This window comes from Hordeum vulgare, chromosome 7H (assembly GCF_904849725.1).
Source record: "Hordeum vulgare subsp. vulgare chromosome 7H, MorexV3_pseudomolecules_assembly, whole genome shotgun sequence".
Lineage (NCBI taxonomy): Eukaryota > Viridiplantae > Streptophyta > Magnoliopsida > Poales > Poaceae > Hordeum > Hordeum vulgare.
This window is the reverse complement of record NC_058524.1, coordinates 387,316,046-387,330,026: the sequence shown is the minus strand read 5'-3', so window position 1 is coordinate 387,330,026 and position 13,981 is coordinate 387,316,046.

Below are 13,981 nucleotides of genomic sequence, written 5' to 3'. Positions count from 1 at the left end.
GCATCTCCATGCTGATCGTATCAACCATACGACTCATGTTTGACCTTTCGGTCTCCCGTATTCGAGGCCATGTCTGTACATGCTAGGCTCGTCGAGTCAACCTAAGTGTTTTGCGTGTGTAAACTGGCTTACACCCGTTGTATGCGAACGTTCGAATCTATCACACCCGATCATCACGTGGTGCTTCGAGACAACGATCCTTCGCAATGGTGCACGCTTAGGGGAATGCATATGTTGAAATTTTAATGAGGGATCATCTTATCTTTGCTACCGTCGTTCTAAGCAATAAGATGAAAAACATGATAAACATCACATGCAATCATATAGTGACATGATATGGCCAATATCATCTTGCTCCTTTGATCTCCATCTTCGGGGCACCATGATCATCATTGTCACCAGCATGACACCATGAACTCCATCATCATGATCTCCATCATTGTGTCTCCGTGAAGTCGTCACGCTAACTATTACTTCTACTACTATAGCTAACATTTAGCAATAAAGTAAAGTAATCACATGGCGTTGCATCTCATACAATAAAATAAGACAACTCCTATGGCTCCTGCTGATTGTCATACTCATCGACATGCAAGTCGTGAATCCTATTACAAGAACATGATCAATCTTATACATCACATATGTAACATTACATCCTTTTGGTCATATCACATCACATAGCATACCCTGCAAAAACAAGTTAGCCAAAACGTTGATATGCCAATGCTATTTACCCTTCATAAGGACCCTCTTCATCGAATCCGATCCGACTAAAGTGGAAGAGACAGACACTCGCTAGCCACCTTATGCAACAAGTGCACGTCGGTCAGTGGAACCAGTCTCATGTAAGAGTACGTGTAAAGTCGGTCCGGGCCGCTTCATCCCACGATGCCGCCGAATCAAGATAAGACTAGTAACGGCAAGCAATTGACAAATCAACACCCACAACTTTTGCGTTCTTCCTGTGCATAGAATCTACGCTTAGAACCTTGGCTCGGATGCCACTGTTGGGGAACGTAGTAATTTTGAAAAATGTCCTACAAAAACTTTAACACCAATATTCTTACTAAAGCATAATTACTCATCAACATAACTCATGTATCACTATCTTCATATCACAAAACTATTGCAAAGAATGAAGTTTAAAATCCAATGATACTCATGAATTTTTGTATTTTATCTTTCCTGGACATACATCACTTTGGGACCAATTTCATTTAAATAAAATTTCCAATGAAAATAACAAGCTCTCAAAGAAATATAAGTGAAGAACGAGAGTACACGTTTCTTTAAAATTTTCAACTCTAAAAATAATATAAGTGAAGCAAGAGAGGATTTCTCCAAAATTTGTACTACTCTAAAAATAATTTAAGTGAAGCATGAGAGAAAATTTGTTCAAAATATCAGCACCACCATGCTAAAAAATATATAAGTGAAGCACTTGAGCAATTCCATGGCTCAAAAAATTTAAGTGAAGCATAAAGAGAGATTCTAACAAATCATAGCATAATTTGGTTCTCTCAAATGGGTGTGTCCAGAAAGGTTTATTATGACAAACTAACGAGCAAAAAAGCAACGACACAAATGATACAAGATACTCCAAGCAAAACTCATGATATGTGACGAATAAAAATACAGCTCCAAGTAAAACTACAGATGGTTGTTAGAAGAAAGAGGGGATGCCTTCCGGGTCATACCCAAGCTTAGTTGTTTGGTACTCCTTAGATATTAACTTGGGGTGCAATGGGGCATCCCCAAGCTTAGGCTTTTATCACTCCTTGTTCCTTCACCCATTGCGATCTCACTCAAAACTTGAAAACTTCAATCAGACAAAACTCAGCAAATTTTTTGTGAGATCCGTTAGTATAAGAAAACCAAACTTTACTTTAGCTACTGTTGAAAACCTATTACAATTTTGTTTTTGGATTATACATACTGTATTCAAACTTTACTATGGCTTACACCCCCCGATACAAACCATAGAATCATCAGAACAAGCACATAACACAATGAAAACATAATCTGTCAAAATCAGAAGAGTCTGTAAAGACTCAAATTTTACTCATAGTTATGTAACTCCACAAATTATGAAAATTAGGAAAACATAGTGAATTTGTATATCAATGTTTTGTAAAAAATTAAGACAGTTTTTACGTTTCTATGATGTTTAGGATTGTTTCTACTCGAAGCAAAAGTTTCTGTTTTCAATAGGATTAAAGCAACTAACACCCCACATGATTCTAAAGGCTTTACTTGGCACATACACTAAATAAGACACAAAAAACACAATTACAATAGTATCATAATTGTCTAACCACTCAAGAACAAAAAGAAAAAGTGAAAAATTAAATTTATTCGTTGGGTTGCCTCCCAACAAGCTCTTTCTTTATAGCCATTACGATAGGCTTGAGATTTTATTGATGCTCTCATGAAAGATAGTAGTTGAAACACAAAGAGAGCATAATGTAGCATAAGACAAACACATTTAAGTCTAACATATTTCCTATGCATAGGCATTTCATAAGCAAACAATTTTTCAAGAAAACAAATATCCAACATGTGCATCGAAGAAGAAAGAAACTATAGCATTCTCAACATGAAGAGAGATAATTTAGTAACATGAATATTTCTATAACCACATTTACCTCTCTAATAATAATTACATGTAGGATCACATTCAAATTCAACAACATATCTATCACATAAAATATTCTCTTCATGATCCACATGCATAAAATTCTTATAATCTTTCAAGGTAGTGGGATTAATGTTAACTAAAGTCATGACCACTCCAAACCCACTTTTATCAAAAAATTCACGAGATAGATAATTCTCCAAATTATTGGGATCAGTATCACCTAAAGTTGACACTCTTCCAAACCCACTTTCAAAACTATTGCAAACATTATTATCAATATGATATTCATCATGAGGATTAAATAAATTTTCAAGATAATAGGAAACATTACCCTAATCATGATCATTGCAATGAGTAGTGGACATGAGAAAATTGCCATCCCCAATCTTGTAGTTTTGCATACTATTAGCACAATTTACATTGATAGAATTTACGATAACATCAGTGTAATTATGATTTTCATTCAAGGAGATATCATGAATCACTTTATAAATTTCTTCTTTTAACACTTCTTCACAATATTTAGATTCACGATTTTCAAGAAAAAACTTTATAAAAATAATCAAGAGCACTCAACTCACTAGAAATATTAGCAAGTGGATGAGGATGCATATGTATTTACTTTCCGGTATAATTTTCTATTTTCTGGTGTTGACATGAAGGCAATAGAAGCAAGCAAGCAAGGAAAAGGCAAACGTAAAGAACGAAAATAAATGGCAAATTTTGTGAAGTGAGGGAGAGGAAAACGAGAGGCAAATGGAAAATAATGTAATTGCAAGGAGATGAGAGTTGTGTGTAGGAACCTGATAGATCTTGACTTGATCTTCCCCAGCAACGGCGCGAGAAAAGGCTCCACACTGATTGTGTTGGTTTCCCTCCAAGCTGAAAGGGTGATGTAGCACAACGACGACAAGTATTTCTCCCAGTTATGAAACCAAGGTATCAATCTAGTAGGAAGATCCACAAGGTTATGTCAGCAGCACCTGCACACAAATAGCAAATCCTCGCAACCCAATGCGTGGAGGGGTTGTCAATCCCTCGTGGGTAAAGTAAGGATAGATTGATAGATGCAAATAAGAGTGATAGAAAATGAAACATAGCAAGGTATTTTTGGTTTTTTTTGATGATATAGATCTAAAAATAAAGAGCAAATAAAATAGAAATGTGAATAGCAAAGTAGAGATTGCAAATAGATCATGTGAAGTAGACCGGGGGCCGTAGGTTTCACTAGTGGCTTCTCTCAAGAAAATAGAAAACGGTGGGTAGACAAATTAATGTTGGGCAATTGATGAAGAGAAAATAATTATGATGATATGCAAGACAATGATCATGTATATAGGCATCACGTCCAAGATAAGTAGACCGACCTATGCATGCATCTACTTCTATTACTCCACGCATCGACCGCTATCCAACATGCATCTAGTGTATTGAGTTCATGAAGAAATGGAGTAATGCCTTAAGAACGATAACATGATGTAGACAAGATCTACTCATGTAGGAATATACCATGTCGTTTTATCCTTGATAGGAATGATACATGTGTGTCATGTCTCTTCCTGTCACTGGTATTGATCACCGCAAGATCGAATCCATCAGAAAGCACCTCTTCCCATTGCAAGAGAAAATATTAAGTTGGCCAGACAAAAAACAAATATCATAGAAGAAATGCGAGGCTATAATAATCAATCATGAGAATGTTTTAATAGATCTAATCATGAACTCACAATTCATCGGATTCCAAGAAACACACCATAGAAGAAAGAGTTACATCATATGGATCTCCGAGAGACCATTGTATTGAGAAACAAAACAAGAGAGAAAGCCATCTAGTTACTGCCTACGGACACGTAGGTCTGATATGAACTACTTACGCATCATCGGAGGAGCGCCAATGAGGACGATGAACCCCTGCTTGATCGTGTTCCTCTCTCGAACGGGCTCTAGATTGGATTTCGTTCTTTGTGGAACTTGCGGCGGCTGAAATGATTTTTAGTCGACTCCTCTAGTGTTTTCTGAACATTGGGGTATATATTGAGCTCAGAGGCAGTGGAGGAGGCGCCCGAGGGCCCCACTAGACACGAGGTCATGCCAGGGGCCTTGGGTGTGCCCTAGTGTGTAGTGGGCTGCCCCGACCTCCTATGGTGCTCCTTCTTGGCTCCCAAGTTTCCGTCTGTCCAAAAAAATCTCTGTAAATTTTCGTGTCATTTGGACTTCTTCTCATATTAATTTTCTGTGAAGGAAAAAACAGCAGCTGGCACTAGGCACTATGTCAATAGGTTAGTCCCAAAAAATGATATAAAGTTGCTATAAAATGATCATAAATCATCCAAGAATGATAATATAATAGCATGTAACAATCAAAAATTGTAGATACGTTGGATACGTATCAGGGGAAGAGAATCTCCTCCCCTTAGTCTTCATCTTCCATGGCACATCCCTAGATGGGGATAGGTTCTACCATCTCGTCCTTGTCCTCCATGGCTCCCGGAGGGGCGAGAGCCCCTCCGAGACTGGATCTCTCTCTTTGTTTCTCTCGTGTTTTCAATATTATTTTCCCACTGGATTGGTTTTTTTGCAGATAAAGAGAGTTGTAGCAGCAAGGCAGAGAGTCCCTCCTAATTTTTGAGGGTTTATCTATTTATAGGATTTTTTTGGTGTTGCAATCACGCAAAATGGAGTTACGAGGGGCCCACAAGCTAAGAGGCCCTTTGACCCCCTAGGCGTGCCCTGTTGGCTTATGGACAACAGGGCCCCCTCCGGTGGTTCTTCGCTCCAATATTGCTGATATGTTCCAAAAAAATCACCAAAAAGTTTCGGGCGATTTTGAGAACTTTTGTTTTCTACACACAAAAATGACACCACAATAATTCTGCTAAAAAAATGTCACCCCGGGTTAGTTCTAATTAAATCATAAAAAATGCAGCAAAGCCATATGAAAGTATTGTAAACATAGGTGAATATGGCAAAACAATTCATAAATTATCAAACGTTGGAGGTGTATCAAGGCATCACATCCATAAAATGTAGACCGACTCCTGCCTGCATCTACTACTATTACTCCACTCATCGACCGCTATCGAGCATGCATTTTGGGTATTAAGTATAAAACAATGTAATGCTTGGAGTAAGATGGCATGACATAGACAAAGTAATACAAGCAATATGTTCAGGCCCCTTCATTTTATCCTTAATGGCAACAATACAAATACATGTTATTTCCCTTTCAGACACTGGGATTGACCACAGCAAGATTGAACCCATAACAACGCACCACTCATACTGAAGATAAACCAATTTAGTTTGGCAGACCAAAATGATAGACCGGAGAGAAATACGAAGCTATAACAATCATGCATAAAAAAATTCAAAGAAGACTGAATATATATTCATGAATAATCTCATCATAAACCCACAATTCATCAAATCCCAACAATCAGACCACAAAAGAGGATTACATCGGATAGATCACCATGATAATTGCGGTGAACTTTGTAGTGGAGAACAAAGAGAAAGAACATGCCATCTAGGTACTATCTAGGGACCCGTAGGTCTACAGTGGAGTACTCACACATCATCATGGAGGCAGCAACGTTGATGTAGCTGGCCTCAGTGATTAGTTACCCCTCCGACAGGTCACTGGAGAAGGTCTCTAGATTGGATCACATCATAACAGAGACTTGTGGCGGAGGAAAAAGTGTTTCGGGTGGCTCTCTGCTGGTTTTCCAATTGTAGAGAATTTATGGACGTGGAATTAGGTCAGACGAAGCCACGAGGGCCCTAGGAGGCATCAGAGCACGTCTACCACCTTCGTCACGCCTTGTTGCCTTGCCGTATCTTTGTGTCTTCTGGTCTCCTTTCAAAATTTCCAAGATCTATTTTGTCCAGAAAAATCATCAAAAAGTTTCGTAGCATTTGGACTTCGTTTGATACTGATTTCAAGGGAAACAAAAAACAAGCAGAAAACAACAACTCGAACTAGGCACTGGTTTAATAGGTTAGTTACCAAAAATATTGATTCGTTGGAGACATAAAATAGCTTATAATTGCTTATAAAGTATCTAAAGTTGATAATATAACAACATGGAACAATAAAAAAATATTGATTCGTTGGAGACATATTAATCATATTGTCGGTGAATACTCACAACATATGCCATAGGTAGGCTAAAGTCAGTGAGAACCGAAGGGACAAAGGTGGACACTAGGAACAAGGTTGGTACACGCATGGGACGCACGATGTACCCAGGTTCAGGGCTCTCCGTGTTGATAATACCCCTAATCCTGCCGGAGTGTTTGATGTGTATGAACAGAGTACAATGTTGCTCCTGGAGCTGTGTTGGGAGGAGGAAGAGGGGAGCAGCCGGATCGTCTCTGCCTCTCTCTGTGTGGTTGGTGAGTGTGATGTGTCGTATGACTGGTGAATGATCGGCCCCCCTGCATGGAGGGCGACCGGGGGGTTTTATAGACGAATCCGCCGGCCTACAATATGGATAAAGGGTACATGTGTGGGACCCGGCTAGCAGCCTCGCCGGCTGGCCAGGGGCCCACGAGAGTCTTGTCTTGTCGCTTGAGGGGCCCGCCGGCTGCATGGTCTCGATTGGCTGTGCGACCCGCCGGCTGGCCAATGAGGCTCTCTCATAAGGTTGACGCCGAGCACGCATTGTACGTCAAGCGTCGCCCCGCGAGATTCGTCATGGGCAGGTAGTACGGCCGCCTCCACTGTTCCCCACGCCGAGTGCAGTAATGGAGTGGGAGTGTGACGGTCCAACACTATGCTAGGTGATGGATCAGAGCCAGGGTAGGTCAGCGGCGTGGCCACCGACGCTCGTACCTGCCGGGCGCCCCGATCCAGTACCTCTGCTGACGCGTAGCTACCTTTAATCGTAAGGTCTTATCCTAGCCTACGATCTGATGTGACTTGTGATCTTCGGCCGGCTAGCCTGCTTGGCTAGCCGGCTTATGTGCGGCCGCCTCATCCCTAGCCGGGCCGGCAGGACCAGGCCGGCTCAGAAGAGAGGGCCGCCTCGACTCTAGCCGGAAGGGGTTGCCTGGCCGGCCAGAGGGATGGCCGCCTCGTCCTCTAGCCGGTAGGTGCTGCCTAGCTGACCAGAAGACTTGGGCCTTGGGAATCTGTATACGTTCATGTCCATTGAGCCGGAAATGAAGGAACAGGCTTGATGAGCCTACCTTGGGGTTATCCCCCCGACAGTAGTCCCCGAAGCTGGCGAGGCGTGCCGCCTGCAGGCGGGCGGCCTCACCGGCTTGTCGATCGGTCTTGATATTTTGGCCACTGTTCGTGACGAAGGACGCCGGCTATGAAACCGGGTGGCTTTGAAGCGACGCGCGGTCTCATCGTAGCTCGCTCGGAGAACGCCACGTGCCTGGCCCCGCCTGGCGTAATGATGGTGATTACTGATGACGGGACTGGGCGTGGGCCCTGGGTCTCGCCATGACGCCCCCTCGGCCTCCGTGCGGGGGATCCTCTGCGGATTTACTCCGTGACGGTTGGGCTTAGGGAAGCGTTACCGCCCGTAATACACGGGATTAATGGAGCCCGATGCGCACTGGATCCCCTCCCCACGACGCTTCATGGGGGTTTAAATGGGATGCGGGGATTCCGAGGAGGCCATTCGCCCCCTTCTTGCCCCGCACCCGCGCTCTCTTCCTCCCTGCGCTCAGAGAGAAAGAGCTCGCACCCTTCGTCTTCTTCGTCTTCGTCGCCGCGAAATCACTGACCCCTTCGGGTTCTCATCACCCGCAGCCATGGCTGGCAGTTCTTCTTCGAAGAAGTCCTCGACGCAGAAGGCGTCCTCGCAGGGAGCCTGGTTGGGCAGCAACATCGACAAGGGGCACATCGAGGCGCTTCGTCACCACCGACTGCTGCCCCCGGCCTCCCAAGTGTTGGTGTATCTCCCTGGCGCCGAGACCGCTCCCGCACCCACCGCGGAAGAGGTCGTGGTCTTCGTCGAGCATTTCTACCGGGGCTTCAGGCTCCCGGCTAGCTCTTTCTTCTCCGAATGGCTCCACTTCTTTGGCCTGCAGCCGCATCACCTGGCGCCGAACGCCATTCTGCAGCTAGCGGCCTTCCTGGTCCTGTGCGAGGGCTTCGTGGGGATCGAGCCCCCCGTTGATCTGTGGCGCAACCTGTTCTTTTTTAAACAACAATCCATCACCATGGAGAAATCCGAGGTGGAGAAGCTCACGGGGCCGCGCCCAATGACGCCGTGCGGGGCTGCGTTCGTGCATCATCGCTCGAAGTCTGGCTTCCCCCAGATGCCTCTGCAAGAATCCATCAAGCATTGGCAGAAGGGTTTCTTCTACATGAAGAGCGCCGACCCAGCCTAGGACGCCCTCAACATGCCCCCTTTCGACATCGCCCCGCCGACGCGGCGAAACTGGGATGCGAAGACCCACAAGCCGATTCCCGAGGTGGCGCTTATCTGTGCCCACCTCGACATTTTGGAGAAGAGCGGCCTCCTCGGCCGCGACCTTCTCACCATCATGGTGGTCCGCCGGATCCTGCCCCTGTAGAGGCGGCCACATCTGGTTTGCCAGATGAGCAGCCGACATGATCCATGCCGTCTATCCACCAAGAGGTTCACCCCCGGCGCTGTAGCGCGAAGGGTGAACCTGATCTCCATCGCCCGCATGGATGAGAGCGGGGAATGGACGTGGGGGATATCCCCGTTCAACAGGGCTCATCCGCCTCCGATGGTAGGTGGCTTCTTTCTTCTTTGTTGTTTGCCTTGAAGCCGGTTGTGTTGCTGAGCCGTTGGTTGAATCCTTTTCCGTAGCTGTTCGAGAACCTGCAGGGGTCCATCCGTCTGCCCGCTCCCGATGTGGAGGTGTCCGACGCCTCGGAGATTGAGGACGAGGGCGTGATGGAATCCCGCTCGGACTCCTCCGTCGGCTCAGAGAATCCCCTGGAGTCGGAAGGGACAGAGCCGTTTGGTGAGTACGCACGGCCCGCTGTTGCAGACTGGATGGACGACGACGAGATAGCCTCATTCTGTTCTGGTGCAGCCTTCGAGGAGGACTCTGATGGGGTGGAGGAGGTCACCAAGCCGCCACTGATGCGTGGCAGGCGTCAAAGGGGCGGAGCGACCGCTGCTGACAAGGCACCCGAGAAGAAGGGCAAGGGTGCCACAGCTTCCCGGCCGGCGCCGGGTCCTCCAGCCGGACAACGAGCAGGCGGCGTCAAGAGATGCCGCACTGCTGGCCGGAGGCAGGTCCGTGTGGTAGCGGGGTAAGATTACCTCCTCTTTTCCTTCGTCCATCTTGTAAGGGGCTTCGTCCCTTAGGAGTTTTGCTTGACAGGGAGGCGGAGGATGTGGATGAAGACACCGCCTCCGCAGCTGAGCGGGCTGGCTGGGCAGCAGCTGATGCTGCCCAGAGGGAGCTTGAGACGGAGTCGAAGCGCCGGTGGGACACGACTGCGGGGAAGGCCGCCATGGGCCAGCCTCGCTCCAGCCGGGTCGAGAGTCCGGTGGAGAAGCGTGCGAAGGCTAGACATGACCCCTCCACACCTGCTCGTGTGGAGGAGCCAGCTAGCGAGGCCGCCTCCAGGCCGGCCCCAAGGGCTGAGGGGGCCCAGCCATCAGGGCCGGAAGCCTCGGCGCAGGTGGACCTGGAAACGGTCCCTCACTCTCCCAGGGCCGAGGCGGCACCTAACACGCTGGAGCTAGACCTAGCCGTGCCGGACACGGCCCCTGACGCCCTAGGGCGACCATGGATGCACCGGACGCGGCCCATCCGCCTCCTGTGGAGGAGGTAGCGCCAGCCGGAATGGCGCCCGAGCCGGCTGCCGAGCCGGAACCAGGAGCCGGTACCATCGTCATTCCCTAGCACAACCCTGTTGCGCCAGGAGCTGAGGGCCGGGCCGAGGGCCGGCCCATGAGGACATGGCGGGCGGCAAACCTAGCCCACCTGCGACTGCCCGCCGGCACCGTGCTTTCCCGCGTACCGGAGCTGGTGACGATGTTTGCCAGCAGCCGGTCCAAGGTGGAGCAGTCGGCCCGCGTGGTGTGCAGCGACATGGAGCGCCTAGAGGCCCGCACCCAGGTAGGTGTTTCCTTTTTTGCTTTTTGTACTTTTTTTTCTCTTCCTTTGGCGTTAGTGGGGGTGCGACAGCGCACCCACTAGGTGTAGCCCCCGAGAATTGGGTCGGTCGATCGTCGACCGGTCCAAATCTCTTGGAGGCCCTTTTCCTGTATGGCTTCTTCAATGGGGGCGCGCTAGCGCACCCACTGGGTGTAGCCCCCGAGAATCGGGCTGGTTAATTCTTAACCAGGCCGAATCTTAATCTTGTTTCTCTTTTGCTCTTATGGCATGAGCTTTATGATGCTCAGGCGCAGGCCTATAATGAGCTGCGTACCCGGTACCTGGGGGCTGATAGCCGGATCGCCGAGCTCGAAGGCCGGCTGGGCGAGGCTGCCACGGAGCAGGACGCCCCGCGTAACACCGGCAACCGGTTCCAGGAGCAGCTAGACTTTTTCAGACGGAGAAGAAGGAGCTCGAGGCGGCCGACCGGGTCGAGCTGGAGCGGCTGCGTGCCACGTTGCAAGAGAAGGAGGCGTCCTACTCCGTCGGCGTGGATCGCCTCGCGTCGCTTCATCTCAAGGAGATGGACCTCAAGGACGCCGCCTTGAGGGAGAAGGAGGAGGCCCTTGTCCAGAAGCAGACGCAGCTGGCCAAGGCCTTGGAGTCTGCGGCGACTCTCCAGGAGGAGGTCGCCCGCCTTACTCATGCGAGTAAGGTACGGGAGCGCGAGGTCCTCGAGGTCTCCCATGAGACCGATGGCGCCTTCCATCGTGGGTCTCTCTTCCTTGTCTTGTTTTTGGTCTTTTTGGCCGGCTCCTCTTTTTGCTGTGTTCTTACGTCCTGGCCGCTGCCATTCCAGGTCTCTTCCCTGAGACCCAGATCGTGGCCGACACCGCCATCGAGGAAAGCCGCGAGGAGCGCCGCGCGACCGGGCAGGAGGTAGACACTACCTCCGGCTGGAGCATGGAGGAGATCGGGGTGGGCCTTTGGGCCCGCCTGCGCGCCCTGGGCGAGTCTGTGGCTCCGCTCTAGGTTGCAGGCTCTTCGATGGTGGCGGCCTTGTGGCCGAACGGCGTGGAGCCAGCGTCCATGAGCCGGCTCGCCCGCTGGCTTGCAGTAGGCAGGGAACGCCTGGATGCCTAGTGCGCCTCTGCTGCGCGGGTTGGGGCTTACATGGCCCTACGCTTGGCCAAGTCCTGGTATCGGAACCTGAACTTGGGAAAGCTTGCCGCCCAGCATGATGGCTCGGAGGCGGAGCTGCAAGGCATGGAGGAGGCGCTTCGTGTGAGGGTCAGCGCCGACGCCGAGTACGCAGCCTGGGACGACTTCGTTTTGGAGCAGGGTGAAGATGGCAGTGTGATCGCTGAAGATCTGCACGGCCTTCAGCCTTATGACTCTGACGGCAGCTCCAACGAGGCGGCCCGGGCTATAGAATTTGCTGCCGCCTTCAGCGGTGCGGCGTACGCCGACTCCGGTGCGGAAGGGAGCCGGGAGCCCTCGCGAGGAAGACGGCGCAACCGCCTCGGGAGCAGCCGGAGATGGTGATGCTACCACATCAGGAGCAGCGGCCGGGGCGACCGATGAGGCCACAGCCCCGTAGTCGGTGTCCTTTTGTCTTTTGTTCTACCCCCAGAGGGATGTAATGAACGTGGGCCATGGGCCAATGCTTTTGTGAATGTATATATTCAGCATTATATTCGTATTTCCAAGCGTGTTGTCTTATGATCTTGTCTTTTGATTCCTGGTTGACTCCTTTTTCGAAGCCATCAAGACTTAAAGAACAAGTCATAAGCCAATCAGAGGCCGACTTGAATGAGATCGTATATATGATCGAGCCAGCCCGAGCTGGCGACCCTTTGTGGCCGAACTTTGCATGTATCCGACCTGACCTGGCGTCACCTCGCAAACCAGGCGGCCGGAGCCAGCCCGCAGGCTCGTACGAGGTGACAAGGGATCAGCTGGTTACACTATGTGTTCATTTACAATAGGGAAGGTGTCCGAGCGGCTAGCGAGCCCCCAAGCTTGTTAAAGCCAGCAAGGGGCGTGCGCTGTGTAGCCTCCGAGCTTGATAGAGCCAGCAAGAGGTGTACGCGGTGTAGCCCCCGAGCTTATTGAAGCAAGTCAGAGGGCGTACACTGAGTGAAAACTCTCAATAAAAAGAAACATGAAGCATGCTCTTTTTATTGCATTTATTGTTGTTCCCTGAAGAGGGAGAAAGATACATGTGCATGCTCTTTCCTTTGCTTGATTCTTGCCTTTTAGCAATAGAACGGGCGAAGCAACGCCGCGTTCGATGGACGTTCCGTTTCTTGGCCAGAGTCGTCCCTCTTGCGCTTCCTTGGCTTTTGGGCGTCAATCAGGTAGTAAGCATTGTTGTGCAACGCCCTACTGATGATGAAGGGTCCCTCCCATGGGGATGAGAGCTTGTGCTGGCCGGCAGTGCGCTGGATTCTTCTGAGAACCAAGTCTCCCTCCCTGAAAGAGAGAGGCTTGATCTTTTTGCTGTGGTAGTATCTCAGCTTTTGTTGGTAGATGGCCGTCCGACTCAAGGCCAAGTCCCTTGCTTCTTCGAGGATATCCACACCGTCTTCTCTTGCCTCATTCGCCTCCGTTTCTTGGAACAGTAGAGTGCTAGAGAGCCCTTGGCGAAGTTGGTGCCATTGTCGGTGATGATGCTGTGGGGAATGCCATATCGAATAGAGATGTCTGTGATGAACCTGACAGCGGTGGGGCCGTCAAGATTTTTGATAGGTCTGGCTTTGATCCACCTGGTGAACTTGTCGATGGCCACCAAAAGATGTGTCATCCCTCCGCGAGCCGTCCTGAAGGGCCCTACCATGTCCAGCACCCAGACTGCGAACGACCATGACAGGGAAATGGTTTTGAGGGCCGAAGGCGGCATGTGGCTCTGTGTGCTGAAGCGCTAGCAACCTTCGCACTTGTCAACCAGATCCACGGCCTCCTTGAGGGTCGTGGGCCAGTAGAATCCATGACGGAATGCTTTGGCCACCAGGGTTCTGGAGGAGGCGTGATGCCCACACTCTCCCTGGTGGATGTCTCTAAGGATCTCCTCCCCTTTTTGTGATTCAACGCAGCATTGGAACACGTCGGTCGCACTACGTCGTACTAGTTCGCGATTGATGATGGCGTAGGCGGCGAACCTGCGCTGGATCTGTCTCGCCTCCGCCTCATTCTGAGGAAGTTTGCCACAAAGAAGGAAGGCCAGAATAGCTTGAGCCCATGATGGAGCCGACACAAGGGTCGTCTCCGCTTCGTCTTGACTGTTGGGGGCTTCAACAG